The sequence below is a fragment of the Heliangelus exortis genome, chromosome 19 (genome assembly GCF_036169615.1).
Source record: "Heliangelus exortis chromosome 19, bHelExo1.hap1, whole genome shotgun sequence".
Taxonomy (NCBI): domain Eukaryota; kingdom Metazoa; phylum Chordata; class Aves; order Apodiformes; family Trochilidae; genus Heliangelus; species Heliangelus exortis.
This window is the reverse complement of record NC_092440.1, coordinates 13,876,887-13,904,569: the sequence shown is the minus strand read 5'-3', so window position 1 is coordinate 13,904,569 and position 27,683 is coordinate 13,876,887. Positions and strand designations below refer to the sequence as shown.

Genomic DNA, 27,683 nt, shown 5'->3' with positions numbered 1-27,683 from the left:
GAGAAGCCGCCTTCAAGACCTGAGGACGCACGGATGCGGGGAACGAGTCCCCCTCAGGGAAACTGGGTGGACAGAGATCAGATGACAATGCAATTGAGAATGACGTTGCAGAAGACAACCATCAAGAAACTTCCAAGTCAAGAGACCGATCTGCAATTTAGACTCGTCGTGCGGAATAACACGCTGCTGATTAGCGCCGTGCTGATCAGGAAAGGCTTTCCCGGGAGGATGCCCAAGATGCAGGACTTGCTCTGTGAGGACACAGAGGACCATCAAGGACCATCAAGGCCTCAGGAAGCTCTAAGACAGCAAAGACTGACAACACAAAACACACAACCCCACACACCGAAGCTGGAGCTGCCCTGCCCATGCTGGAATCACACTGGAAAGTAACCTGTTCCTTCACCCACCCAAAGGGGGCTGCTCCCAGACAACCCTCTCCCCTACACTAACTTCAAAACACCACCTGCAATTCCCAGCCTCGACTCCTCTGCTCAGCCCCTCCCCACCCACCCCTGGGCCCTCAACTTATCTTCAAGAGCGACAGCAGCACAAAGCCATGGTCAGTAACGAAAACCACATCGTTTGACTGGGATGTGCTTCCAGTCGCACGGTTCCTCTTCATCCCCTATACGTAGAAAAGGAAAACACACAACCCACAGATCGCAAACAGCGCTGGCACAAGTCCCACCTAAGCCAACGCACGCTACTTCTGCTGCACTCACCTCCTCGAGGGAGCCCCGTGGTATACCACGCACCTTCTCCTTCCAGAGTTGAACGCTAGCACCACCATTGCTCGGGGCACCTGAAACACCAAGAGAAAGAGTTTCTGTTCTGCTGATCAGAAGTCACCGGCCCCATGAACCCCTCGCTACCAACTCAACTCAACTTCAACGCTCATCCGGTTCCAAAGGTGGCACGCACAGCGCCTGCAAAACCAAAAGGAAACGTTTAAGTGACTTGATGTAAAATACATGGCTGACCCAGCCCACCACCATCTCACCTTCTCCAACCTCTCCTAGATTTGTGTCTTTGTCCCTACAAGGATGGTTGTGGCACCTGCAAAAGTCAAAGCAAAAGGAACATGGGTAGGATGGGTAGTGCCTCAGCCTCTCACCCATCTGCCTGCCATCCTCGTGGGGTGCCAAAAGTAGGTTTGGAGGACACCTGGAAAACACAAAAAACAGGGGATGCCAATGCCTTCAACGAAAATAAAACACCCGAGAAATAACTGCTCCTCCAGCACACCAGCCTTTGCTCACCTTGCCAGAGCCACCTCCGGAACAGATATTCTGCTTCCTTGGCTGCTCTCACCTTCAAAAGGACAAACAAACCATAATGTGGCCAGGTAGCCGGGAGTGGGACCTTCACTCCAACACCGACTAACCTTTGGACGGCGCTCTTCTCTCCTCCCGCTCTTTCATGTACATCCTTGTCACACGGGATCTGAAAAACAGTGATACACAAGTCACTGGAACACTGCCCAACAGCTGAACTATTCAGTTATGGCTCTTCCAGCAAACTCCGGGAAGGGCAGCTCCAAGCCAAACACTCAGACCAGTTCGAGACACAGCCCTCCAAATTACGAGACTCGATCTCAAGAGAACACCAAGCAAAAAGAATATCTCTGGGATCCAAGACTGTTGGGCAAGAAGACCTACGGCAATGCAACTGCAAAACGAGAGGCTGAATCAAGGGACGCCGAAGAACCCGGGCTTCAAGACCTGATGACACGAGGATGCGGGGAACAAAGTCCCACTCTGGGAAAATCCATGACCAGAGATGATGCTGATGCAGGTGGCGATGATGTTTCAGAAGATGACCATCAGGAAGCTTCCCAGATGAAAGACCTATCTACACTTCAAACTTGTCACACAAGAAGAAGATGCTGCTGACTAGGACTGTGCTGATGAGTAAAGGCCTTGCAGGGATGAGGGTCAAGATGTGGAACTTGCTCTGAGAGGACATCAAGGCCTGAGAAAGCTTTAAGACAAAGACATACAACACAAACTACACACCACCACACACCAAGGCTGGAGCTGCCCTGCCCACACTGGCATCACATCAGAAATTAACCCACTTCCTTCACCTGACCAAAGGAGCCTGCTCCCAGACTGCCCTCTCCCCTACACTAACTTCAAAACCCCTTCCACAACTCCCACCAGCCTTGACCCCTCTACACCACTGGTCCCTCAACTTATCTTTCAGAGGACTGGCTCTCCAAAGTCGTGGTTAGCCAGGAAAATAGACAGGAGCAGCCCAGAATAATCCTCAACTTGCAAGGTTCCCCTTTGCCACCTGCATTAAAAAAAAGTCACACCACAACACCAAAACAAGCAAACAAAAAAAACTCCACACACATAACCACAACACCGAAACGCCTACCAGAATATTCAGCAATAAGTCCAACATCAGCCAGCCCCATTCCCTTCCAAATGTCCCAGCTTCGCAGAAGAGCCCTGCGGGGTCCCACTCGCCCACGCTTTCCAGAGTTGGACGCTGTAGGCATCGTCATTCAGGGAACCTAAAAGGCACAAAACTATTGTTGTGCTTGAGAGAAGACACTAGCTCCACAAGCCCTGCACTGCCACCTCACCTCCAGTCCTCATACAGTTCTCATACACTTGCTAGCATCAGGCCAGGGAGGGACAGGCGCCCATCAACCGCCCAAAGGGCACCGCTTCTGGACACCTCGCTCCCCTACAGTAACTTTAAAACCCGAGCCGGCGATTCCTAACCTTGACCCCTCTACACAGACCCTCCCCAACCATCCTCCCTTTCTCTTACCTTTCAAACGGCGGGGGCTCTGAAGCACTGGACAGAAAAGGAACCCACATCGGCTGACGGGGATCTTCCCAAAACCACCAAGTTCCTCCTCGTCATCTGCAACAACAAACGGCAGTGCCACCAGAAATAGGACGTCAGCTAAATACCAACCCCTTCCACAAGCTCCTCATATCCCCCGACTCGCCCTGCTCACCTTCCCCTTCCACACGTTATGGCCACCATCGCTTCTGGCACCTGAAATACCAGGAGACACGAAATTCCCGTTCTGCTTGTCAGATCGAGCCTCCTCGTTACCATCCCATCTCACCTCCAGCGCTCTTCCCCCTCCAAAGGGGGCACGCGCAGCTCCTGCAAAAACAAAGGGAAACCCTTAACCGAGTTGAAGCAAAATCTCTGGATGAGCCGGCCCGCAACCATCTCACCTTCTCCGACCGCTCCTCAACGCGTGGTTTTGCGTGGCACCTGCAAAAGTCAAAGCAAAAGCACGTGCCGAGATACTGCCTAAAACAACAGGCAGCCCACGCCAGCCTTTGCTCAGAAAACTTCCAGATCCCTTCTGCAACAACTCCCAACCTCAGCACTTCACTTCAGTCCCTCAACTTATCTTCCTGAGGCATGGTGGTTTTGGATCTATGTCCAGCAAAACACCACGCTGTCTGACGGGCATGTTCCTCTTCATCACCTACAAACACTAAAAGAGGAAAATCAGAAGCAGTCTCACCAAGAAGGCGTACTTCAGCCATTAACAACCACTTATACTACACCCACCACCTCAAAAGAGCCCCACCCAGTTCCACTCACCTCCTTGATCCGGAGTTGAATGCTGTGTCCACCACTGCTTTGGGCACCTAGAAGACCAAGAGAAAGAGTTACTGTTCTGCTGATCAGTAGCCACCAGCTCCACAAACCCACTCTCTACCACCCCAGCTCACCTTCAATGCTCATCCGGTTCCAAAGGTGGCACGCACAGCACCTGAAACATAAGGGAAACCTTTAACAGAGTTGATGTTAATACATGGCTGACCCAGCCCACAGACATCTCACCTTCTCCAGCTGTTCCTCAAGACACGGCTTTGTCACTCCGGCACTGTGTGTGACACCTGCAAAAGTCAAAGCAAAAGGCACACGCCGAGATATTGTCCCCAACAACAAGCAGCCCCCTGTGATGTCCATCTCCTGCTTCTTTACCTCGGCCTCTCACCCATCTGCCTGCCATCTCTTTGGGGTGCCAAAACAAGGTTAGGAGTGCACCTGAAAAAAACCACAAACAACAAGGGATGTTCATGACTAACCAATAATACAACACCTGAGAATAACTGCTCCCCCAGCCCACCAGCCTTTGCTCACCTTGCCACAGCCACCTCCGGTGCCCGTATCTCGCTTTGCTCGCCGCCTCCGCCTTCAAAATGACAACAAACCATAATGCAGTCGAGCACCCAAAGGAGGCACCTTCCCGCCAACTCCACACCCTGACCAACCTTCGGATGGTGGCCTCCTCTCCTCCTCCATCTGTTTCTTGATGGTCATTGACATGTGGGATCTGAAAAACAGGATTATGCAAATCACTGGGAAGCTGCTCAGCACCGAGTCGGTCAGGTTGTGTCGCTTTCCATGGCCCCTGAACCTACCCAGCGGGCAGGGCAGCTCCAAGCCAAACACTCACACCCACAGACTGACCAAAGACACAGCCATGTGAGTCACAAGACATGACCTCAAGATAAAACTCGCAGCAAGAAGAGGGACACTGGAACCCAAGACTTTTGGGCAATAAGACCTACAGCGATGTGTCTGCAAAGCGAGGGAACGAAGCGACGGATGCCCGAGGAGCCACCTTCAAGACCTGAGGATGCAAGGATGCGGGGAATGAGTCCCCCTCAGGGAAACTGGGTGCACAGAGATCAGATGACAATGCAATTGAGAATGACATTGCGGAAGACAACCATCAAGAAACTTCCAAGTACAGAGACCGATCTGCAATTTTGACAGATGATGCTGCTGATCAGCACCATGATGATCGGGAAAGGCTGTGCAGGGATGATGCCCAAGATGCGAGACTTGTTCTGTGAGGACACACAGAAGACCATCAAGACCGGAGGAAGCTCTAAGACAAAGACAGACAACACAAAATACACAACCCCACACACCAAGGCTGGAGCTGCCCTGCCCTGGAAACTAACATACTCTATTCACCCACTCAAAGGGGGCTGATTGTAGACAGCCCTCTCCCAGATGCCATCTTCAAAATCCCTCCTGCAACTCCAAGCCTCAGCCCCTCTGCAACCAAGTTCCTGTACTTAGCTTTCAGAGGCCTGTGGGTCTAAATTTATGTCCAGCAACAAAACCACGTTGTCTGACTAGCACGTTCCTGCAGTTTTAAGGTTCCTCTTCAACAACTGCATTAAAAAAAAAAAAAAAAAAAAAAAGTAATAAATAGAAAAAAAAAATTTGCATGCAAGCATAATCTTGCTACAAAGAGCTCTAACTTTTGGTGGTTCTAAAGTTCTTGCCTTAAAGAGTCTTCCCAAACAGCCCAGACAGCTCAACAGCTGCAGTCAGCTCCAGGAGTAGGAGAGCTCTGACCTCAGAGAAGCCCAAGAGCTGACTGAAGACCCTAGCCAAAGGCTGTGGCTTATATACCACAGGCACCGCCCACAGCTTTTCCCACAATCCCCTGGGAAAGGGGAGGTGGTGATTACCACAAGGTATAAAAGCAGCCAGAGGAGAAGCAGTCAGTTTTCTCCTCTTTCTTCAGTTTACGGGAGAAGCAGAGAAACTCCATGATGCCAGCTGAGGAATTTGGGTTTTTTTTCTCTCTCGTTGTTACTTCAGCGACACGGCCAGGTAAAAATTTAACCCACAGGGAACCTTAACAGAGTAAAGGTCATTGGAGGCTTGGATTAGACAGAAGAGAGGAAAGAACAAGTGGGGTGGGTCACAGATATGGACTCACAAAGTCTCCTGAAAGACTCAGAAGGGTGAGAGCTATGCAACAAAGCTAAAAGTGGAAGGCAGCGTTCTGTTAGAGGGGTCATTTTTGGATCGAAGACACTGAAGAAAGCTGAGGGGCACAAGCAGCAGTCTGGAGGGGATTTTAATAGTACAGGCATCCCTGGGATGTTGGGAACCGAATGACAGAGGGCGTCAGAAGAGCTTCTCGTAGAGCGAAATAGGCGTAAAATGCGCAACGGAGCCGGAAGGTGGCTGTGGGACGCCGACCGGGGGGGGCGTGAGGTTGGCCTCCGGAGGTATGGTGGTGAGAGAAGGGTGCTGTGAGAGAGGTAAAAGGCGGCTCTGGGACACGAGGAAAAACTCTATGTGTTCAGTTGATGTACAGATGTCCTGAAGAAGAATTCTGCCTCAGTAAGAGAGCTAAAAAGAGCACCACAGAGATCGAAGGGTGTGGGGCGGCGTGAGGATGGTCTCGTAAGGAGGGGTGCCCTGAATGAGAGGGCTCTGATGGGCCATAATGTTGAAAAAGAGTCCGGGAAGACCCTCTGGCAGAGCCTTGAGGGGGAGACCGGACCCCCATCCCTTTCTGAACGCTTCCTCGGAGAGGACCCTGGGTGGGGCTGGATGTGGTCTTTGCCCCTGGCAGTAAAGCGGAGTTCATACTCTCCCTCTGCCCCAGAGATAGTGTATTTTATCTCTGCCTTTTAATACCTCGCTACCTGTCGGCATGATGTGCACCCGTCCCGTTGTATAAAGGGTTTCTTTTAAATGCATCTTACCCCAGGGTGATTGGTCTCTTGGCTCTTCTGCATGTGCCTTTGATTTCACTGGTTGTTTCATCTGAACCTGAAGTTCTGACGGTTTGCTGCCATCCCCAAATAAATTGATCCGTTTGCTTCCTGGTCTCCATATGGAACTCTAGTTCCTGAAATTCAGCTTTCATTTTGCCGTCTCCGTGTCCTGTGGACTTATCTGGCTCTCGAGGGGGGAGGGGCTTGCTGCGCTGCTTTTCTATTAGTCTGTCCTTGGTGTTTCACGTGGCATCGGTTTCACTAGATTTCAAGGACAGCTGAGAGTGTCCTGAGGTCTATATAGATCTGCTACTTAATATGATACTTTGCCAGATGGGCGGGGTCAGTGCAAAAGACACAGGCACCCAAATAAAGAAGTTAGTTTATATTTACTGATGTATTAAATTATAAGAGAACAAGTGCAGAAACAAACAACAAAACTGAAGTGCGATAGCAAAGTCAAAGCAAAACACAGCAACTCATCTAATTGTTACTATACAGACGCAGCGATAAAGAGTAAGAAAGACGTGTCGCCGGTTGCCGTAATGGTTCGACTTTGCCTGGATCTGCGGTTGCTGGGGAGCCCTGGTTGTTACGAGGACACGGAGAACCCTTCCCAGCAGTTGGGAAATCCTACACGGTGCGTCCTCTTGTAGGTAAGGACGGCAGAAAGGGTCCAGTTTTTCGAGTATCCCGTTGCTGCTAGTCCGAAGGACTTGCGCTTTTCTTAACGTGAAAACGTCCAGTCTTACGCCCCGTAACGACCGAAACCGGGGCCTGGCTGGGGCTCAAGTTGCAGATCGTAGGGCTGCCTAAGCTATCTCCCCTAGACATGTTACTGGTGGTTACCTAAAATATCTGCCCAGACAATTCAGTATATTGGCTGCTTTTGCACTCTCTCGTGGTTTGAAAAAAATTTCTCAGAAAGGGGAGGGTAAGCTACTGCTTTCACAAACCTTTTTCCTCCTACATACTTAGCTGATCTCTCAGTAAACTAAATGTGCTCCGTCTCAGGATGAGTTAATAGATCCAAGTTTTTTTCAAACCTCATTAAAGATTCATTTTTGAGTGCAAAATCAGGGTTTACTTCTTGATTACTCATGGGGGGCAGTGGCTAGCTGCTAGTGGAAGGCAGCCACACCATAGCCTCCCACTTTGGCTCTATCTTGAATATATTTGACCCATTGCATGATGGGAATTATGGCAGACAGAGCCTCTTTATATCCTACTGTGAGTTGTTCTAGTTCTAGCGCAGCCCAAAAACGTGCTAATGTAGTAGATGTTTGTGAATTCATGTTAAATAATTATGAAGTGTTTGCTAACCCAACTTTGAGAGTACTAATAATATATCTGTCTTCAATATTGTGAAATATGCAAACGTAGGAATTCGTTAAAATGAAATATAACTGTTCTTTGTGTAACTACAAAGCTTAAGGGAACAAGAAACAAGACATCCACAGTTTCTGTACCCTGAAAACACTACAATGTACATCCTGTTGTGCTAATCTAAGCTGATTTTGCTGCTCACCACATAGCGTTGCAATTAAAGGTGGTTTTACTGCTGACTGCAGAGCGTTGCACAGGAAAGAGCAAAGGAGCGCATGTGTGGAATCGAAGGGTAACGAGAGGGGAAACTGAGGCAGACACTGACTTCATCCAACGACCACCAGATGGGGGTCAAAAAGATCCCCAGAGATTAAGTGGGCATGCGCCTTTGAAGGCCTGCTTCTCACAAGAACTAATAAACATAATCCAGCCTATTCCTAGAACAGTCATGAATACGCATTAGAATAGATATGAATGTGTATTAAGGTATGGAATGTAAGATAAAAGATTAAACTTTAAGGCATGCGTGCGAGTGGAGCGGAGACTCCCCACGCACCCAGCGCTGTTTTGCTTATTGCAATTTTATTTATTAAATTAAACTATTAACAGAATATTGAGTCAGTAATTTATAACACTAATAACTCTCAAAGTGGAGTTGTTTTCTGCTTCTGGTAATTTTCTCCCCTGGGCTCCAAGTTCTGTGTAACCCGTTTACAGATTTGTTTGAGATCTCGTCTTATTTGTGAGGATCATAAATCCAAAACCTTTTGTTAAGCCTCTTCTGTTAATTCCAAATCAGCCTGCTGTCCACTTCTGCAAACTCACACTTTTCCCTTGTTACCTTGTTACCTCACATAACAGGGTTAAGATTGATCCTACGTGTCAGATGCGCTGTCTCCAAAAACCAAACAGTGCGACCGGCAATCGGGCATCTTTTTACCGGAAAACTACAAATGAGTCTCCGGAAGTCGGACATTTTATTACCGGAAGTCGGCCATCTTGTTACCGGAAAACTACAAATGAGTCCCCGGAAGTCGGCCATCTTGTTACGGAAAACTACAAATGAGTCTCCGGAAGTCGGCCATCTTTTTAGCAAAAAACTACAAATGAGTCTCCGGAAGTCGGCCATCCTGTTACCGGAAGTCGGCCATCTTGTTACCGGAAAACTACTGATGAGTCTCCGGAAGTCGGCCATCTTGTTACCGGAAGTCGGCCGTCTTTTCAGCGGAAAACTACAAATGAGTCTCCGGAAGTCGGCCATTCTGTTACCGGAAGTCGGCCATCTTTTCAGCGAAAAACTACAAACGAGTCTCCGGAAATCGGACAAACTGAAAGTTAACAATTTAAGAACCCCCAATGGCCCCTGAGCGTAGAAACACACCATCTGGCAGATCCTCTGATCTTCGCCAAAACCTGTCAATTTTCTCTTACTCGATAGATTCATTTAATCACTCGTGTTGGAAGGGGCCCACAAAGAGCATCTGGTCCATCCCTCTACGTAATGCTATGGATTCGATATCTTAACACTTTCTACAATGTGGGGGAATCTAGCGCTTCTCCTGGGAGACCATTCCCATCTTTTACTGTCCACATGGTGAAAAATGAACTTCTTATGTCCAATCAGAATTTCCCCATTACCTCTTATCCATTAAGCCCCACCTTACCTTGTTGCTGTATGACCAAAAGTGAGAACTGTTGCAAGACGAACGTCTCTTAGGGCACGGCGCTCCAAGGTCCAAACAGGTGTCCCAGCAGAAACTCACGAATAGTGCTCTGAGTCTATTGCCCTCAGGGTTGCCTAGCCTGGCTCAGAGCTACTGCTCCCGAATCGGCTAACCTCTCTGCTGGCTTGCTCAGGAATGAGCTGAGATTGGGCTCCAGGCCTCACCTTTTATTGGCCCCCTAATCCTGCTCATGTGCAGTTGGGGCCCGCCCTAACCAGGCACAGGTGGGCTTAACACAAGCTCATGCCCACTACCTGGCAATTAGTGGCACCTGGTTGCCTCATTTCCCTACAGAGAACAGTGAGCAGCTGACTGTCTGGCTGCTTCTGGTTACAGGAGGACAAAAAAAGGACAGAGTGCAGCTGAGTAATAGGGAACATCTGGTTTCTAAAGGTCCAAAATAGAGAGTGTGTTTGGCTGCTTCACATGCTGTTTCCAGTTGCTGGAGGACTGGTGTCTGTCAGCAAGCCAGAAAGCATTTAAATACCCATTTACACATCTAATATCTGCTTTGACCTATACATCAGCTTTGATACACTCACACAGACTCCCTGGAGCAAAATATCCCCTGTCCCTCCTGGTCCCACACTCCCCCCTCACCTCTACCAGACACCCTGACAGCCCTCACAGCCCTTTACCCCTCCCCACTGTAACTCCAGTGCTTAAAACACATCTCTGAAGACTATTAGGCAGGATTTGTCATTACATTCGTAACATCAAAGCAACGCTCTTGCTGGGGGCAGAAAAAGCTTCCATCCTTCCTTATTCAACTGCTGGGGTAGAGAACCCTGTATGGCCGCCTCTACTTGTATGACAAGAGACACCTACACACACACTGCAACAGTAGCGGCCTTGCATCCTGCTTAGACAGCAAAGCTGAAAGTAAAAAATGACTCCTGAAAGTAAAAAAATAAATTCACCATCTGCTCATGAGGTGTCCACATGTTTATACATATCCTATTTAAATACTTCTATAGGCAAGTATTTCACTTCCTTTCTGCATTCACGTAACATGTACAACTGTTAACTGATACCATTACGTTTTCTATCTCAAACACAGGGATAATTTGACCAGGAATTTTTTGTGTGTTACACAACCGGGAGGGAGAGCTGCCCAAAGGGGATGCTACCAAACCCCTGGGGAAATACCCCATTTAGAGGGAGACAGAAACATAGTACTTCAGAGCACTCCATCAAAACACCAGCAAAAGATACCTGCAGCATCCAGCTGTCTCTCTGTTCAAAGATTTAGAATAGATAATTAACTAAACTAGGTAATATATGAGATCTAAAGCATTATGGGGCTGTTAGCGTCTAAACAATGCAGTTTGTACTTTATACAACTGTTTTTGTTACATTTATGATACAAAAAAATCTGTGGTAACTCTTTGGCTTTAATTTTTGAAGGATGATGGAGAGAAGGGAGGGTAAAACTGCAGGAGTCAAACAAATCCCCACTGCTGCAGTATATAAACTTACCAAAAAGGACTCTCTGCTTTGTTAATACATCTGGACGTACCAAAACGTGCAGAGGAATGCATTTTCATCATCTCAGCTGCTGCAATTGTGAACCACAAAGCCAGAAACACCATCAACTTGAGAAAGATGTGCTGTGCTTCCCTCTTGAGAATGACCTTTTTTTTTTGAAGGAAGAAAAGAGTCTTGTTGCTGGTGACTTCCACAGACTCTTTTGGGATCTGCTCTGATGGGGAGTTTCCAAAATGCAACATCTTTGAATGAGAGGCATTTCTGTTTTGGACTCTCTCTTCCCATCTTCTATCAATATTCATGCTGAAGGGCAGTTGTTCCTGGTCTCCCAGCTTAGCTTGCAGCAGGCCAGGGATCAGATTCCTTCCTCAAGAAAAGGCACATCAGGTAACTGGTATATTTCTGCAATCACCAGGCTCGTCTTCATCAAAAAAAAAAAAAAAAAAAAAAAAAAAAAGCAGAGTGCCAGCAGGAAGCATCCGGAAGAATCCTATGGGTTGGCAAACCTCTTCTGCGACAACCTCCTTCGCCATCCCTTGAAGTACTCATCATCCCTAAAGACACCCCCCAGAGTCATATAGAAATAGCACTTAGGGATATGGCTTAACTTCTTGTCAGTGTTAGGTTAATGGTTGGACTCTATGACCTTGAAGGTCTTTTCTAATAGAGGTGATTCTGTGATTAGCACCATGGGCTTCCCCTCACCTGCTCTGTACCCATTCGATGCCAGATACTGCATCTGTCATTGTTTGTGGAACCCAAGCTACAGCAAGAGACAAAATGACAGTTATACTTGAAGGAAGTCACCAGCTCCATGTTCATCCTCGCTACTACCCCAGCGCACCTCAAATGCTCATCCAGTCCCAAAAGTGGCCTACAAAGTTCATGCAAAAAAGTAACTGCTTCACTGAGTAGCCACATTATTCTCTGCTCTTTGACACTGACCTTGCCTCGGACTACTTGCTACAGTCAGCAGCTTTGTCCCAGTGAGCCTGCTTACGATATTTGCAAAAAACAAAAGGAACGTACCAAGATGCTGCCTCAAACAGCACCCTGCCTGCAACAATTCCCATCTCTTACTCCTTTACCTTGGCAATTTGCATACCCAGCCTCTGCAATTTTCTTGTTGTCACATGGTGACTACAATAGAACGTATAAACATCAACTGATGCTTCGAACTTCAACAACACACCCGAAAAATAACTGCTCTTTGGTCCCACTAGTCATCACTCACCTCACTCCAGTCACCTTCAGTGACTATCCCACTTTGCTTACTGCTTCTACCTTCAAAATGAGTTAAACACGCTGTAATCAGGTAGCTACCAGAAGCACAATCCCTCCAGCGCTACACACTGACTGACCTGACTGCACTCTGCTCCCTCATTTCTTCTCACAAGCGCATATTTGTCCTTTGCATCTGAAAGAAAGTGTTACACAAGTCACTGAAATGCTGAACAATGGACAGACAATTCCAGACATCTCCATCCCAGTTAGGAACCCCATCTAGAGTACTACTACCCTCATGCCATTAATAAACACAGCCCCAAAACTTTAAACCCAAACACATACAACCGTTAACTACTGAGAGGGTCGATCTCCTGTGCTGCACAGGAAAAACCCTCTCATGAGGGTCCCATCACCTTCAAACACCCTCAAAGCAACTGCCCACCCAGCCTGACTATGGCAGCTCCACCTGTAAAATTGTGGCCTAAAAACTCAAGGCAAACAACATCAGAGACCCTTATGGCTCTTCAATATCCCCAACTCTACAATCTGGGCAGAGCAGCTCCAGGCCAAACACAGGAACACAGACCAACCCAAGACACACCACTGCAAACTACAAGATTAAACATTAATAGAAAACTCCCAACAAGAATTACTCTGGGCTCCAAGAAGTTGGACAAGACCACCTACAGGGATGCAAGGGTGAGGCAAGGAGGCCCCATGATGACATCAAGTGTCATAGAACACTTCCTGTTACGATAGTTACTCTTCAAAATAACATATCAGATGTACAAGAAGACTAGCATCAAGACCTAAGGATGCAGAGACAAGGTTGCAAATGTGGAAAATTTATGACCAGAGATGCTCATTCGTTCATAAAGAAGATTACAAAAGATGCCTATCAAGAAATTTGCAAGATTCAAGAAAAGAAGGATCCAGATGGCACTATGATGATGATGACTAAATGCGTTCAACACCGTGGGGATGATGTTCAATACTACTTGTCCTGTGAGGGACTCTGGAATCCAAGACTTTTGGGCAACAAGACCTACAGCGGTGCATCTGCTAAAAGCGAGGGAATGAAGCGACGGATGCCCGAGAAGCCGCCTTCAAGACCTGAGGATGCAAGGATGCGGGGAATGAGTCCCCCTCAGGGAAACGGGGTGGACAGAGACCAGATGACAATGCAATTGAGAATGACGTTGCAGAAGACAACCGTCAAGAAACTTCCAAGTCAAGAGACCGATCTGCAATTTAGACTCGTGCGGAATAACACGCTGCTGATCAGCACCGTGCTGAGCAGGAAAGGCTTTCCAGGGAGGATGCCCAAGATGCGGGACTTGCTCTGTGAGGACACAGAGGACCATCAAGGCCTCAGGAAGCTCTAAGACAACAAAGACTGACAACATAAAACCCACAACCCCACACACCGAAGCTGGAGCTGCCCTGCCCATGCTGGAATCATACTGGAAAGTAACCTGTTCCCTTCACCCACCCAAAGGGGGCTGCTCCCAGACAACCCTCTCCCCTACACTAACTTCAAAACACCACCTGCAATTCCCAACCTCGACTCCTCTGCTCAGCCCCTCCCCACCCACCCCTGGGCCCTCAACTTATCTTCAAGAGTGATAGCAGCACAAAGCCATGGTCAGTAATGAAAACCACATTGTCTGAATGGGATGTGCTTCCAGTCGCACGGTTCCTCTTCATCCCCTATACATAGAAAAGGAAAACACACAACCCACAGGTCACCCACAGCGCTGGCACAAGTCCCACCTAAGCCAACACACGCTACTTCCGCTACACTCACCTCCTCGAGGGAGCCCCATGGTATACCACGCACCTTCTCCTTCCAGAGTTGAACGCTAGCACCACCATTGCTCGGGGCACCTGAAACACCAAGAGAAAGAGTTCCCGTTCTGCTGATCAGAAGCCACCAGCCCCATGAACCCCTCGCTACCAACTCAACTTCAACGCTCATCCGGTTCCAAAGGTGGCACGCGCAGCGCCTGCAAAACCAAAAGGAAACGTTTAAGTGACTTGATGTAAAATACATGGCTGACCCAGCCCACCACCATCTCACCTTCTCCAACTGCTCCTAAATGTCTGTCTTTGTCCCTCCGAGGATGGTTGTGGCACCTGCAAAAGTCAAAGCAAAAGACACGTGCTGAGGTAGTGCCTCCAACAACAGGCAGCCCACTGTGATGTCCACCTCCTGCCCCTTTACCTCAGCCTCTCGCCCATCTGCCTGCCATCCTTGTGGGGTGCCAAAAGTAGGTTCAGAGGACACCTGGAAAGCACAAAAAACAGGGGATGCCAATGCCTTCAACGACAATAAAACACCTGAGAAATAACTGCTCCTCCAGCACACCAGCTTTTGCTCACCTTGCCAGAGCCACCTCCGGAACAGATATTCTGCTACCTTGGCTGCTCTCACCTTCAATAGGAGATACAAACCATAACGTGGTCAGGTTGCCAGGAGAGGGACCTTCACTCCATCACCGACTAACCTTTGGGTGGTGCTCTTCTCTCCTCCTGCTCTTTCGTGTACATCCTCGTCACATGGGATCTGAAAAACGGTGATGCACAAGTCACTGGAACACTGCCCAACAGTGCTGGACTAGTCCTTCAGGGCTCTTCCAAAAAACCCCAAACCTATAACTCTGGGAAGAGCAGCTCCAAGCCAAACACTCAGACTAACTCCAGACACAGCCCTGCAAATCATGAGACTTGGTCTCAAGAGAACACTGAGGAAGAAGAATATCTCTGGGATCCAAGACTGTTGGGCAAGAAGACCTACAGCGATGCAGCTGTGAAGCGAGGGGCTGAAGCAACAGATGCCCACCAAGCCGGGCTTCAAGACCTAAGGATGCAGAGAACAAGTGCTACTCTGCGAAAATCCATGACCAGAGATGCTGATTAATATGGAAAAGTGTTTCAGAATACCACCATCAAGAAACTTCCCAGATGCAAGAATAATCCATGCGTTTAACTTGTCACGAAAGAAAAAGATGCTGCTGACTAGGACTGTGCTGATGAGAGAAGACCTTCCAGGGATGATGCCCAAGATGAGGGACTTGCTCTGTGAGGACAAAGAGGACATCGAGGGATGAGGAAGTTTAAAACACTCAAGACAGACAACACAAAGTACACACCACCACACACAAAGGCTGGAGCTGCCCTGCCCACACCAAACCAATGCTGTAAACTCATCTGCCCCCTTCACCTGACCAAAGCAAGCTGCTCCCAGACAGCCCTCTCCCCAGTTCTAACTTCAAAACCACTCCCAGCCATTCCCAGCTTTGTCCCTTCTGCCCATCCCCAGTCCCTCCACTTATCCTTGGTGGTAGGGGTCCAAAGCCATGGTCATCAAAGAAAGACAAAACCATCCACAGGGATGTTCCTGCAGCCACAGGTTTCCCGTTCATCATCTGCCAAAAAAGAAAAAACCAACCAAACAAAAAACCCACATCACCACACATAATAATTGTCACCAGAAATTCCAACATGAGCCAGCACCAACCTCTTAGAGAAGACCCAGCTTCTCAAGAGTCCTGTGAGGTCTCACCCACCTGCTCATCACAGAATTAGGCACTGCAGGACTCAATGAAGGGCACCTAAAATACACAAAACCACTGTTTGGCTTGAAAGAAGTCACTACATACATGAACCTCCTAAATTACCACCCCAGCTTTCCTCCAACACTCAGCTCCAAAGGTGACAAAAAACAAACAAAACAAAACAAACAAAACACACACAAAAAAACCAAGAAACAAAAACAACCAACCCCACACCAAAAAAACCCTGGCAAAACAAAGAGAAACACTTAACTGAATTGATATTAAACACCCGGCTGACCTGGCCCACAACCATCTCGCCTGCCCCAACTGCTCCTCTACACGTGGCTTTTTATCTCCAAGGCAGTGTGTGGCACCTGCAAAAGTCAAAGGAAAAGCCACATGCTGAGATATTGCCCCAGTCAACAGGCAGCCCACACCAGCCTTTGCTCAGAAAACTTGCAAATCCCTTCTGCAACAACTCCCAACCTCAGCACTTCAGATCAGTCCCTCAACTTATCTTCCTGAGGGATGGTGGTTTTGGATCTATGTCCAGCAAAACACCACACTGTCTGATGGGCATGTTCCTCTTCATCCCCTGCAATCAGAAAGAAAGGAAAATCAGAAACAGTGTCACCAATAAGGTGCACTTCAGCCATCAACAACCACTTATACTACACCCACCACCTCAAAAGAGCCCCACCCAGTTCCACTCACCTCCGTGATCCAGAGTTGAATGCTGTGTCAAAGCAGTTGAATGTCCACTGCTTTGGACACCTAGAAGACCAAGAGAAAGAGCTACTGGACACCTAGAAGACCAAGAGAAAGAGCTACTGTTCTGCTGATCAGTAGCCACCAGCTCCATGAACTCACTCTCTACCACCCCAGCTCACCTTCAATGCTCATCCGGTTCCAAAGGTGGCACACAGCACCTGAAACATAAGGGAAACCTTTAACAGAGTTGATATTAATACATGACTGATCCAGCCCACAGACATCTCACCTTCTCCATCTGCTCCTCAAGACACGGCTTTGTCACTCCAGCACTGTGTGTGAAACCTGCAAAAGTCAAAGCAAAAGGCACACGCTGAGATATTGCCCCCAGCAACAACCAGGCCACTGTGATGTCTATCTCCTGCTCCTTTACCTCAGCCTCTCACCCACCTGCCTGCCATCTCTTTGGGGTGCCAAAACAAGGTTAGGAGGGCACCTAAGAAAAAAACCACAAACAACAAGGGATGTTCATGACCAACCTATAATATAGCACCTGAGAAGTAACTGCTCCTCCAGCCTACCAGCCTTGGCTCACCTTGCCACAGCCACCTCTGGTGCCCGTATCCCTCTTCACTCGCCACTTCTGCCTTCAAAATGACAACAAACCATAATGTGGTCAGGTATCCAAGGGAGGCACCTTCCCACCAACTCTGCACCCTGACCAACCTTCGGCTGACTGCCTCCTCTCCTCCTCCATCTGTTTCTTGCAGGTCATTGACATGTGGGATCTGAAAAACAGGATTATGCAAATCACTGGGAAGCTGCTCAACAACTAGACAGTCAGGTTATGGTGCTTCCAATGGCCCCTGATCCTACACAGCAGGCAGGGCAGCTCCAAGCCAAACACTCACACTCACAGACTGACCCAAGATACAGCCATGTGAGTCACTAGACTTGAACTCAAGATAAAATTCGCAGCAAGATGAGGGACTCTGGAATCCAAGACTTTTGGGCAACAAGACCTACAGGGGTGCATCTGCAAAGCGAGGGAATGAAGCGACGGATCCCCGAGAAGCCGCCTTCAAGACCTGAGGACGCAAGGATGCGGGGACCGAGTCCAGAGGCTGATGCAGTTGGCAATGATGTTTCAGAAGGTGACAATCAAGGAATTTCCAAGTCAAGAGACCGATCTGCAATTTAGACTCAAGCAGAAGAACACGCTGCTGATCAGCACCGTGCTGAGCAGGAAAGGCTTTCCAGGGAGGATGCCCAAGATGCGGGACTTGCTCTGTGAGGACACAGACGACCATCAAGGCCTGAGGAAGCTCTAAGACAAAGACGGACAACACAAAACACACAGCCCCACACACCAAGGCTGGAGCTGCCCTGCCCATGCTGGAATCATACTGGAAAGTAACCTGTTCCCTTCACCCACCCAAAGGGGGCTGCTCCCAGACAACCCTCTCCCCTGCACTAACTTCAAAACACCACCTGCAATTCCCAACCTCGACTCCTCTGCTCAGCCCCTCCCCACCCACCCCTGGGCCCTCAACTTATCTTCAAGAGTGATAGCAGCACAAAGCCATGGTCAGTAATGAAAACCACATTGTTTGACTGGAATGTGCTTCCAGTCGCACGGTTCCTCTTCATCCCCTATACATAGAAAAGGAAAACACACAACCCACAGGTCACCCACAGCGCTGGCACAAGTCCCACCTAAGCCAACGCACGCTACTTCCGCTACACTCACCTCCTCAAGGGAGCCCCATGGTATACCACGCACCTTCTCCTTCCAGAGTTGAACGCTAGCACCACCATTGCTCGGGGCACCTGAAACACCAAGAGAAAGAGTTCCCGTTCTGCTGATAAGAAGTCACCAGCCCCATGAACCCCTCGCTACCAACTCAACTCAACTTCAACGCTCATCCGGTTCCAAAGGTGGCACGCACAGCGCCTGCAAAAACAAAAGGAAACGTTTAAGTGACTTGACGTAAAATGCATGTCTGACTCAGCCCACCACCATCTTACCTTCTCCAACCGCTCCTAAATGTGTCTTTGTCCCTCCAAGGATGGCTGTGGCACCTGCAAAAGTCAAAGCAAAAGCCACATGCTGAGGTAGTGCACCTGGAAAACAAAAAACAGGGGATGCTAACGCCTTCAACAGCAATAGAGCACCTGAGAAATAACTGCTCCTTCTGCACACCAGCCTTTCCTCACCTTGCCAGAGCCACCTCCAGAATAGATATTCTGCTTCCTTGGCTGCTCTCACCTTCAAAAGGAGATACAAACCATACTGTGGTCAGGTAGCCAGGAGAGGGACCCTCACTTCAACACCAAACCCTGACTAACCTTTGGATGGCGCTCTTCTCTCCTCCAGCTCTTTTATGCACATCCTTGCCAGACAGGCTCTGAAAAACAGTATGACAAAAGTACCTGGAATACTGCTCAGCAGCACTGGACTAGTCCTTTAGGGCTCTTCCAAAAAACCCTGACCCTACAACTCTGGGAATAGCAGCTCCAAGCCAAACAGTCAGACCAACTCCAGACACAGCCCTGCAAATCATGAGACGTGATCTCAAGAGAACACTGAGTAAGAAGAATATCTCTGGGATACAAGACTGTTGGGCAAGATGACCTACGGAGATGCAAGTGCAAAACGAGGGGCTGAATGCCAAGCAAGGCCTAAGGATGCAAGGATACGGGGAACAAAGTCCCACTCCGGGAAAATCCGTGACCAGGATGATGCTGATGCAAGTGGTGATTATGTTTCAGAAGATGACCATCAAGAAACTTCCCAGATCAAAGACCTATCGACACTTCAAATTTGTCACGCAAGAAAAAGATGCTGCTGACTAGTACCGTGCTGATGAGAGAAGACCTCCCAGGGATGATGCCCGAGATGTGGGACTTGCTTCGAGAGGACATCAAGGCCCGAGGAAGCTCCAAGACAAAAGACATACAACACAAACTACACACCACCACACACCAAGGCTGGAGCTGCCATGCCCACACTGGCATCGCATCAGAAATTAACCCGCTTCCTTCACCTGACCCAAGGAGGCTCCTCCCAGACTGCCCTATCCCCTACACTAACTTCAAAACCCCTTCCGCAACTCCCACCAGCCCTGACCCCCTCTAAACCCCTGGTCCCTCAACTTATCTTTCAGAGGACTGGCACTCCAAAGCCATGGTTAGCCAGGAAAAAAAAACAGGAGCGGCCCAGGATAATCCTCAACGTGCAAGGTTCCCCTTCACCACCTGCATTTAAAAAAGAAAAAGAAAAAAAAAATCACACCACAAAACCAAAACAAAGCAAAAAAAAAAAAAAAAAACCCTCCATACAACACCACAACACCAAAACAGCTACATGAATTTCCAGCAATAAGTCCAACATCAGCCAGCCCCAGTCTCCTCCACATGACCCAGCTTCACAGAAGAGCCCTGTGAGGTCCCACTCACCCACGCTTTCCAGAGTTGGACACCGTGGCAGTCATCATTCAGGGCACCTAAAAGGCACAAAACCATGGTTGTGCTTGTGAGAAGACACCAGTTCCACGAGCCCTTCACTACCACCTCACCTCCAAGGATCATTCAGTTCCTGGAAATTGCTAGCATCATGCCAGGGAGGGACAGGCTCCCAGCAGCCACCTAAAGGGGACCCCTTCTGGACAGCCCACGCCCCTACAGTAACTTTAAAACTCGACCCTGCAATTCCTAACCTTGACCCCTCTACACAGACCCTCCCCAGCCATCGTCCCTTTCTCTTACCTTTCAAACAGTTGGGGCTCTGAAGCACTGGACAGACAAGTAACCCTCATAGGCTGACTGGTATCTTCCCAAAACCACCAAGTTACTCCTTATCATCTGCAATAACAAACGGCAGTGCCAGCAGAAATAGGACGTCAGCTAAATACCAACCTCTTCCACAAGCTCCTCATAACCCCCGTCTTGCCCTGCTCACTTTCTCCTTCCACACACATTATGGCCACCATCGCTTCTGGCACCCGAAAATACCGAGACACAAAATCACTGTTCTGCTTGTGAGAACCAGCCTCCTCGTTACCATCCCATCTCACCTCCGGCGCTCTTCCCCCTCCAAAGGTGGCACGCACAGTGCCTGCTAAAACAAAGGGAAACGCTTAAGAGAGTCGAGGTGAAATACCTGGCTGAGCCAGCCCACAACCATCTTACCTTCTCCAACCAAACCTGAATACACGCCTTTGTCCCTCTGACACTGCGTGGCACCTGCAGAAGTCAAAGGAAAAGCACGTGCCACGATATCACCTCAAACAACAGGCATCCCGGTGTGTTGTCCACCGCCTGCTCTCTCCTTTACCTTGGCCTCCCGCCCTTGCAGTGTGCCAAAATGAGGTTCAGAGGGCACCTAGAAAACACAAAAAACAGGGAATGCCAATGCCTTCAAAGGCAATACAACACCTGAGAAATAACTGCTTCTGCAGCCCACCAGCCTTTGCACACCTTTCCAAGAGCCATCTTGGACTATTGCCAAGATGCCATCCAATGCCTTTCCAAGAGCCATCCAATGACTATTGCTCAAGTCATTGGAATGCTGCTCAACACATGGACAATTCCTTTAAGACTTTTCCAAGGGCCCTTGATCCTACAGTGCGGGCAGGGCAGCTCCAAGCCAAACTCTCAATGCTGAGGCTGACACAAGACACCACACTGCAAACCACAAGACCTGACCCCAAGAGAAAATGCTAAGGAAGAAGAATGATTCCAGGATGCAAGACTGCTGGGCAGGAAGACCCACAGGGATGCCACAGTGACACATGGAGGCTCCATGGTGGCTCCAAGAGTGTCAAAGGACACTGCCTTTCACAAGAAGCTACTCTCTAATGTTAGATGACAGGTAAATGAGAAGCCTGGATTCAAAACCTAAGGATACAGGGAACAAAGTCCCAGACTAAGAAAATCCACAATTAGAGATGCTGGCAGAGTTATGAAGAACATGTCAGAAGACAGCCTTTGAAAAAGCTACGATACGCAAGACTGTTCTATGTTGTGAACTTATTATGCAAGACAACACATCACTGAATGATGCTAAGGTGATAAATGAATGTGTTTCAGAGCCTAGGGATGGTGCCCAAGGTGCAAGGCGTGTTCTGTGAGTACAAAGAGGACATCAAGGCCATAGAAAGCTCTCAGACAACAAAGCAGAAACTACACACCACCACACACAAAGGATGGAGCTGCCCTGCCCATATTAGCATCATGTTGGAATCTAACTTCGTCCCTTCACCTGACTAAAGAAGGCTGCTCCTGGACAGCCCTCTCACCTATGCTAACTTCTAAACCCCTTCCTGCAATTCCTAACTTTGCCCTCCCCTTGCCCAGCCCTTCCTCACACCTGGTTCCACTTATTTTTCAGAGGGATGAGCATTTGAAGCCATGTTGAAGAAGGAAAGCCACCTCGGTGGACTGGGATGTTCCTGTAGCCACAGGGCTGCCCTTCATGAAGTGCCACGAAAAAAGTCCAACCAACAGTAGCACCAGCAAATCCAAAATCAGTAAATACTAACCTCTTTCAGAATGCTGAACTCTTCCAAAGAGTCCTTTGGTGATCCACTTACCCCCTCATTCCAGAGTTGAACACTGCAGCCGTTATCACTTAGGGAATCAAAAAAAATACCAAGGCAGAGCAAACAACCACAGCACAGACCTCACCCTGTAGAGCTCCAAGCACAACAGATCCCCTGAACAGACTGAGCCCCTGTGTAGAGGTGGAGGCTTATATACCCTGGGCCCTGCCCCACTGCCCTTCCCACAGTCCTTTGGGAAAGCCCCCTCATCAACCTGACTGGCCACACCTGGGCTACCCCAGCCCCAGCTGGAGCCCTTCAGAGAACATCAGCCCCTACTCTGGCCACAGCTGGGAGCTAAGTCCCCAGGGGCTGCGAACACCCCCCCAGGGCACTGTGAAGGCAGGAAAATGTTCGTTTAGACTCCTCAGAAATCCCAGCAGAGTTGGGGACAATGCTCAGAGACTGAGCTGACACAGAGAAATGAAGAAAAGGAAAGAGAATGAGGGAAAGGGGGAGGGGTGGGAAAGAAGGGCAAGGCCACACCCTGGGGGAGGAGTAGGACAGGGGGCAAGGGAACGAAGACACAATGAGCATCACTGAGTTACAGATGGGGCGGGGCAAAGGCAAGGGGGTGGAGACACGCGTGGGAGGGCAGGTTCACACTCAGGGGCTGTGACAAGCATGAGGTGGGCGGAGAGATGCATGGGGGCGTGGTCAGGCTCAGAGGCACCTCCCAGAGCAGGGGGCGGAGCTACACACAGGGGTGTGGTAAAGCTCAGAGGCGCGGCCACACACAGGGCAGGCAGAGCCACCCACAAGAGTGTGGCCCAGATCAGGGGGGCAGAAACACTCGGGTGGGCACAGCACAAGTACAAGGAGCCCAGGACCAAGACGCAACATGTCTTGTTGTTGAGGCGCAGAGACGTGCAGGGAGGACAGGGACAAGACTAGAGGGGGCGTGGGGACACAGTGCAGCTGGGACAAGGCATCTCATGGAGGCTGGGGAGGGGGAACTAAATTTGATACTGTTGAAACATAAAAATATTCACTTCTCATCTTACACATCTCGAATGTCCGGTTAGCTCCTCTGTCCTATTTCTCATTTTCGTACTCACGCAGATATTGGAGTCACATCTGGTTTGGGTTGGTTTATTTTTTATTACCTTTGTCTTTTACATTTCTTCCTTTACAACACAAGTTTTTCCTTCATTGCAGTTTCAAGTCTTTTTTAATTACGACATGACGGAACACATGAAGGCATGGACCCCAATTGTTGTGCAATTCTGCACAATCAGAATTGTTGTGTGGCTTGCAAGACTTACATAGTATCCCAGTATCTATTGACTGATCTACAATTTACACCTCAAAGTGCTCTTTCTACTAACATAAGACCTTATCTACCCATACCAGGACATAACATCATCCAGATGGCAAATTCCTTAAGTTATTTACAGCTTTTTGTTCTTCCTCAGGGTCAGTGAGTGCTGGGGAAACTGCAGCGCTCCTCTATCCCACACAGGCCTGCTCTGCTGTTCTCCTACAAGGACAAACACAAAATTTTTGGGGTTTTTTTATTTGTTAAAGATATTTCTACTTAGATTTCTCCGTCAAAATCCACTACGTAGTACAAAACCAGGAGGAGGAAGCCTGGCCCTGGGAAAAGGGCAGCGATGTCACCAGGCACAAAGTGATGATGTCATAGGAAGGGGTCAATAAGTGTACATGATGAAATTTATGGGGCAGGCAGGCAGTTGTGGGTCATGCTTGCTGGAGCCTGGAGTAGCCACTGGTCAGGCAGACCAGGCCCCCTTGAAAGCTGTGGGTCAGCAGCCCCACAAATCTAACTCCAGTTCTGGGGGACAGAAAAAACAGTCAGGGATCACACTCTGTCCCACAGTGATCCACAAATGGCACCAACACAGCCCCACAAGTGTACTCTGTGGACTATGGGATGGCTGAGATGCCCAATGGGAATCTCTGGAGCATAAGGGTTACCCTATAGGGCACTGGGGATCTCTATGGGGCAGCTTGAGAGACTCTGGGGCAGCTGAGATGCCAAATGGGGCACTGGGGGGTCCTTCTCAGGCTGACTAGGGGATGTCATGGTCCGAGGTAACATTAAAATTCATTTTTGTTTTGGATACGCGAAACGAAGTCCAACCATAGAAATGGTCGAGTGCAAGAAGATTTTATTTGACAATTGACACAGGCAAAAATGTAGAGCCGGGCAAAAGAGGTAGAGAGGAAAATAAGATAGAAGAGAGAGAAAAAGTGGTAAGAAAATTGTTAAGAAAGCGTGAGAGAGAGAGAGAGAGAGAGAGAAAGAATCACCACCAGGGGTCCATCTGTCCAGCGAGGTTCTTCAGGATGGCGTGCTGATTGTGGACAGGGTCTGGTGCAGAAATGGCAGTGGGTCAAAAGACAACCAACAGTCAGAGCATGGACAGCAATATACACCCCTGAGTCCTTTTGTTCCCAAGGGGCAGCTGTCAGTCAGCCAGGGTTGTTAGAAGGCAGGCTGCCTGGAGGAGAGCAGAAGGGCGTACTACTCCACCCACTCATCAATTCTTATTTCCTTCCAGATGCCATTCCTCCTCTGTTCCAGCCACTTTACCCAGGTACATCGTGGCTCCAGGGGAGTCCTAGCATTGAAGTCTGGCCCTCAGGAAAGGGGAGTAGTCTCCACCCATTATCTTCTTCCTGATGCCATCCTTGCTCTGCTCCAGCCCCCCTCAGCCAGGTACTTCGCAAGTACAATCAAGGTGGCTCAGTCGTGCCTGGAGAGATGTCCCAGCACTGAAGGCTGGTGCTCAGAGAAGAGGAATAGCCTCCACCCAATAGCTCTTATAACATCGAGGTGTCACCCCCTGCTCAGCTCTGGCCAGACAGGTCCTCCACCCTAGCCAGGGCTATTAATTTTAAAATTGCTCCTTTGAGACCGTTGCAAATCAGTGAGGTCAGACTCACACAGTGCGTCAGGTTAAGGGATTATGGGGCAGACTAGGGGCCTATGTGGAGCCATTATGATGCCCAATGCGGCACTGGGTGGCCCTTGTGGTGCTGAGTGTGGGAGTCTAGGGCAGCTGAGATGCCCAGTGGGGCACTGGGGGTCTGTGTGGGGAATTATGGGGCAGCAGGGATGCCCTATGGAGCAGTTGAGATATCCCATGGGGCTATGGGGGTCTGTGTGGGACAGGTTGAGAGACTGTAAGGCAGCTGAGTTGCCCAATGGGGAGAAGACGGTGGATCAGGTATGAGTTTCCACTTGTCCCTAGGGGTCGATGTGTGTCCTGTCCCCCCCAAACCCCACTGCCCCAGTACCTGTTCCACCTGGGGTCCGTGGCAGGGCTGGATCTCCCGTTACCTCGGCACCTCCCTCTGCTGCCACAAGCCACGCCCACTGCCGTGCAGACACACCCCTCTCATGGGCACAGGTCCCACCCCATTCTCTGTGGACATACCCCCAGGTGTAAAGGCCCCACCCCCTCTGGGTGACATGCCCCCTGGGTGACACAACTTTTACCTACAGGTCTCATGCACATCCCCCTTTGTGTAAAAAACACACCCCCGCCAAGGAGACTCACCCCAAGATGTGGCAGCCGCAACCCCTTGCTGTGTGCAGCCACCCCTCTGGTGCAAAAATCGCATCACCACCCCCCTTGGGGTGTAGATGCGCCCCTTCTGGGTTAAGCCCCACCCTTTGGGGCACGGACACACCTTTGATGTGATGCAAACCTTGCCGCTGTTTTGTGTGCGGACATCTTTTTCAGGTTAAGGTCCACGCTCCTAAAAGTGGACTCACATTCACTCAGATGCAAATCTCACCCCTTTGGGTGTGGACATGCCCCTTTTGTCATAAGCCCCGCCCTCCTGGGAATAAACACTTTCTGTGGGATGCAAACGTGACCCCTTTTGGTGCATACATGCCTCTTTGGGTTAAACGCCGCCCTTATCAGATTGAACATGCCCCCTCTTATGCAAATCCCACAAACTTTGGGTGTGGACATCCACCCTATTGGATACAAACCCCACCCACTTTGGTTGTAAAAGTCCCTTTTGGGTTAAGCCCCGCCCCCCATGGCATGGACACACCTGTTTTGTTATGAAAACTTCACCCACTCTGGGTGTGGACACACCTCCTTTGCATTAAGCCCTGCAGTCCTGGGAACACTTCCTGTGTGACGCAAAACCCACCATCACCGTGGACACGCTCCCTTTCGGTATAGTCCTGCCCTCCTGGACATCTACACAGCTCGTGTGATGCAAACCCCACCCTGTTATCTTGTGGGCACGCCCCTTTACACCAAGCCCCGTCCTTCTAGGATTGGACACACCTGATGCAAACCCCGCCCCCTTTGGGTATGGACACGCCCCTTTTGTGTTAAGACCCCACCCCGGAGTACAGCACGCCCCGCGTGTGCTGGACACTCCTCGTCCGTCCTTTTTCAACCCTGTGCTCAGCTCTCCCCCCTCCTCCCCCTTACTGCACTTTTCAAGCCCGTGCTCGCTTTGCCCGTACACCCCCCACACACGACACACCCCTCCCCCCCACCCCCTGCTCTTGGACGCCGATTCCGGTCCCTTCTGTCCTTCTCCTTGTTCACACACACCCCTCCCCACCACTCCCTGCTCTTGAACGCCGATACCGGTCCGTTCTGTCCCTGTCCTTGTTGCCCCCCCCAACCCAGCGTCACAACCTCCCCCAACCCCACACAACTCACCTGTGCCCCTGCTGCTGCTTCTCCGGTGACAAGAAATCCAAGTCGTCGTCGCTGAGCCGAGAGATGCCGTTTACTCTCCCCGAGCTCGTTCCCCCCCCCCCCTTTTCCGCCGCTGCCACCCCCGCGCCCCCCCTCCGGGTCCCCTCGTGTTCCGCGGATCCCCCCCGGCTGTTCCCTGTCTCCCCCAAGCCCTGCGCTGACCCCCACATCCCCCTCCCCGGCCGCCATTTTGCCTCCTCGTCAGCACTGTCGCTCCTTCACACTGAGCGTCCTCTGCAAAGTTTCGGGGCTCGCTGATTGGCCACCCGCCCCGGGAGTGAAGGGTTCCCATTGCCTCAGCCTCTCGTGCACCCGCCTCCCTCTTGAGGCGATACACGCTCTGATTGGTTGCTGCTTTCCCGCCCCCGTTACTCGTACCCGCTCCCTCTTTCTCCACCCTCCCGGGATGCTGATTGGCCAGCGCCCACTCATTGGTTGCTGAGAGAGACACACACACACAAAAATAAAAATAAAAATAAAAATAAAAATAAAAATAAAAATAAAAATAAAAATAAAAATAAAAATAAAAATAAAAATAAAAATAAAAATAAAAATAAAAATAAAAATGTTTAAATCTGCCTTCTTCTCTTTGAAGAAAGGTCGTCCCTTTCCCGCCTGTTATTAGGGCGACTCTAAACAAGTCTGTTCTCCCCCCAGAAGCCCCCAGCTGCCCCTGATCAACTGCCCCGCACTTTACGGTCTGCTCCTGCCCCCTAGAGCCCCACAGGCACCAGTGAGGGGTCTGCCCCTGCGCCAAGGCACCCCCCGTAAGCGCTCCCCCCAGCACTATGGGGTCACCCCAGATCAGCCGTAGCCG

At 49.7% G+C, this 27,683-nt stretch overlaps 9 long non-coding RNA genes across 9 annotated transcripts; all 9 read right to left on the bottom strand.

Moving 5' to 3' along the window:
- Positions 1–293: 293 nt before the first annotated feature.
- On the bottom strand, positions 294–1,051 carry LOC139805052 (uncharacterized). Its single transcript, XR_011729668.1, has 4 exons — positions 1,004–1,051; positions 890–929; positions 726–805; positions 294–628 (listed from the first exon to the last, which is right to left on the bottom strand). It is a non-coding gene; the product is annotated as an uncharacterized lncRNA (long non-coding RNA).
- A 52-nt stretch (positions 1,052–1,103) lies between these two features.
- Positions 1,104–2,298, bottom strand: LOC139805051 (uncharacterized). The gene is made up of 3 exons (XR_011729667.1): positions 1,388–2,298; positions 1,263–1,314; positions 1,104–1,167 (listed from the first exon to the last, which is right to left on the bottom strand). It is a non-coding gene; the product is annotated as an uncharacterized lncRNA (long non-coding RNA).
- Positions 2,299–2,971: 673 nt separating this feature from the next.
- Positions 2,972–3,249, bottom strand: LOC139805222 (uncharacterized). The gene is made up of 3 exons (XR_011729737.1): positions 3,210–3,249; positions 3,095–3,135; positions 2,972–3,021 (listed from the first exon to the last, which is right to left on the bottom strand). It is a non-coding gene; the product is annotated as an uncharacterized lncRNA (long non-coding RNA).
- Positions 3,250–10,267: 7,018 nt separating this feature from the next.
- On the bottom strand, positions 10,268–13,352 carry LOC139805054 (uncharacterized). Its single transcript, XR_011729670.1, has 2 exons — positions 12,415–13,352; positions 10,268–11,619 (listed from the first exon to the last, which is right to left on the bottom strand). It is a non-coding gene; the product is annotated as an uncharacterized lncRNA (long non-coding RNA).
- Positions 13,353–13,363: 11 nt separating this feature from the next.
- LOC139805053 (uncharacterized) lies at positions 13,364–14,300 on the bottom strand. The gene is made up of 3 exons (XR_011729669.1): positions 14,259–14,300; positions 14,100–14,179; positions 13,364–14,002 (listed from the first exon to the last, which is right to left on the bottom strand). It is a non-coding gene; the product is annotated as an uncharacterized lncRNA (long non-coding RNA).
- Positions 14,301–14,514: 214 nt separating this feature from the next.
- LOC139805055 (uncharacterized) lies at positions 14,515–19,267 on the bottom strand. The gene is made up of 3 exons (XR_011729671.1): positions 18,910–19,267; positions 18,778–18,829; positions 14,515–14,579 (listed from the first exon to the last, which is right to left on the bottom strand). It is a non-coding gene; the product is annotated as an uncharacterized lncRNA (long non-coding RNA).
- LOC139805050 (uncharacterized) lies at positions 14,806–16,575 on the bottom strand. The gene is made up of 3 exons (XR_011729666.1): positions 16,336–16,575; positions 15,813–16,223; positions 14,806–15,720 (listed from the first exon to the last, which is right to left on the bottom strand). It is a non-coding gene; the product is annotated as an uncharacterized lncRNA (long non-coding RNA).
- Positions 16,815–18,662, bottom strand: LOC139805049 (uncharacterized). The gene is made up of 5 exons (XR_011729665.1): positions 18,589–18,662; positions 18,475–18,514; positions 18,311–18,390; positions 17,156–18,213; positions 16,815–17,056 (listed from the first exon to the last, which is right to left on the bottom strand). It is a non-coding gene; the product is annotated as an uncharacterized lncRNA (long non-coding RNA).
- Positions 19,268–24,401: 5,134 nt separating the features above from the next.
- On the bottom strand, positions 24,402–27,224 carry LOC139805153 (uncharacterized). Its single transcript, XR_011729710.1, has 4 exons — positions 26,828–27,224; positions 26,199–26,280; positions 25,428–25,555; positions 24,402–24,628 (listed from the first exon to the last, which is right to left on the bottom strand). It is a non-coding gene; the product is annotated as an uncharacterized lncRNA (long non-coding RNA).
- Positions 27,225–27,683: the final 459 nt, after the last annotated feature.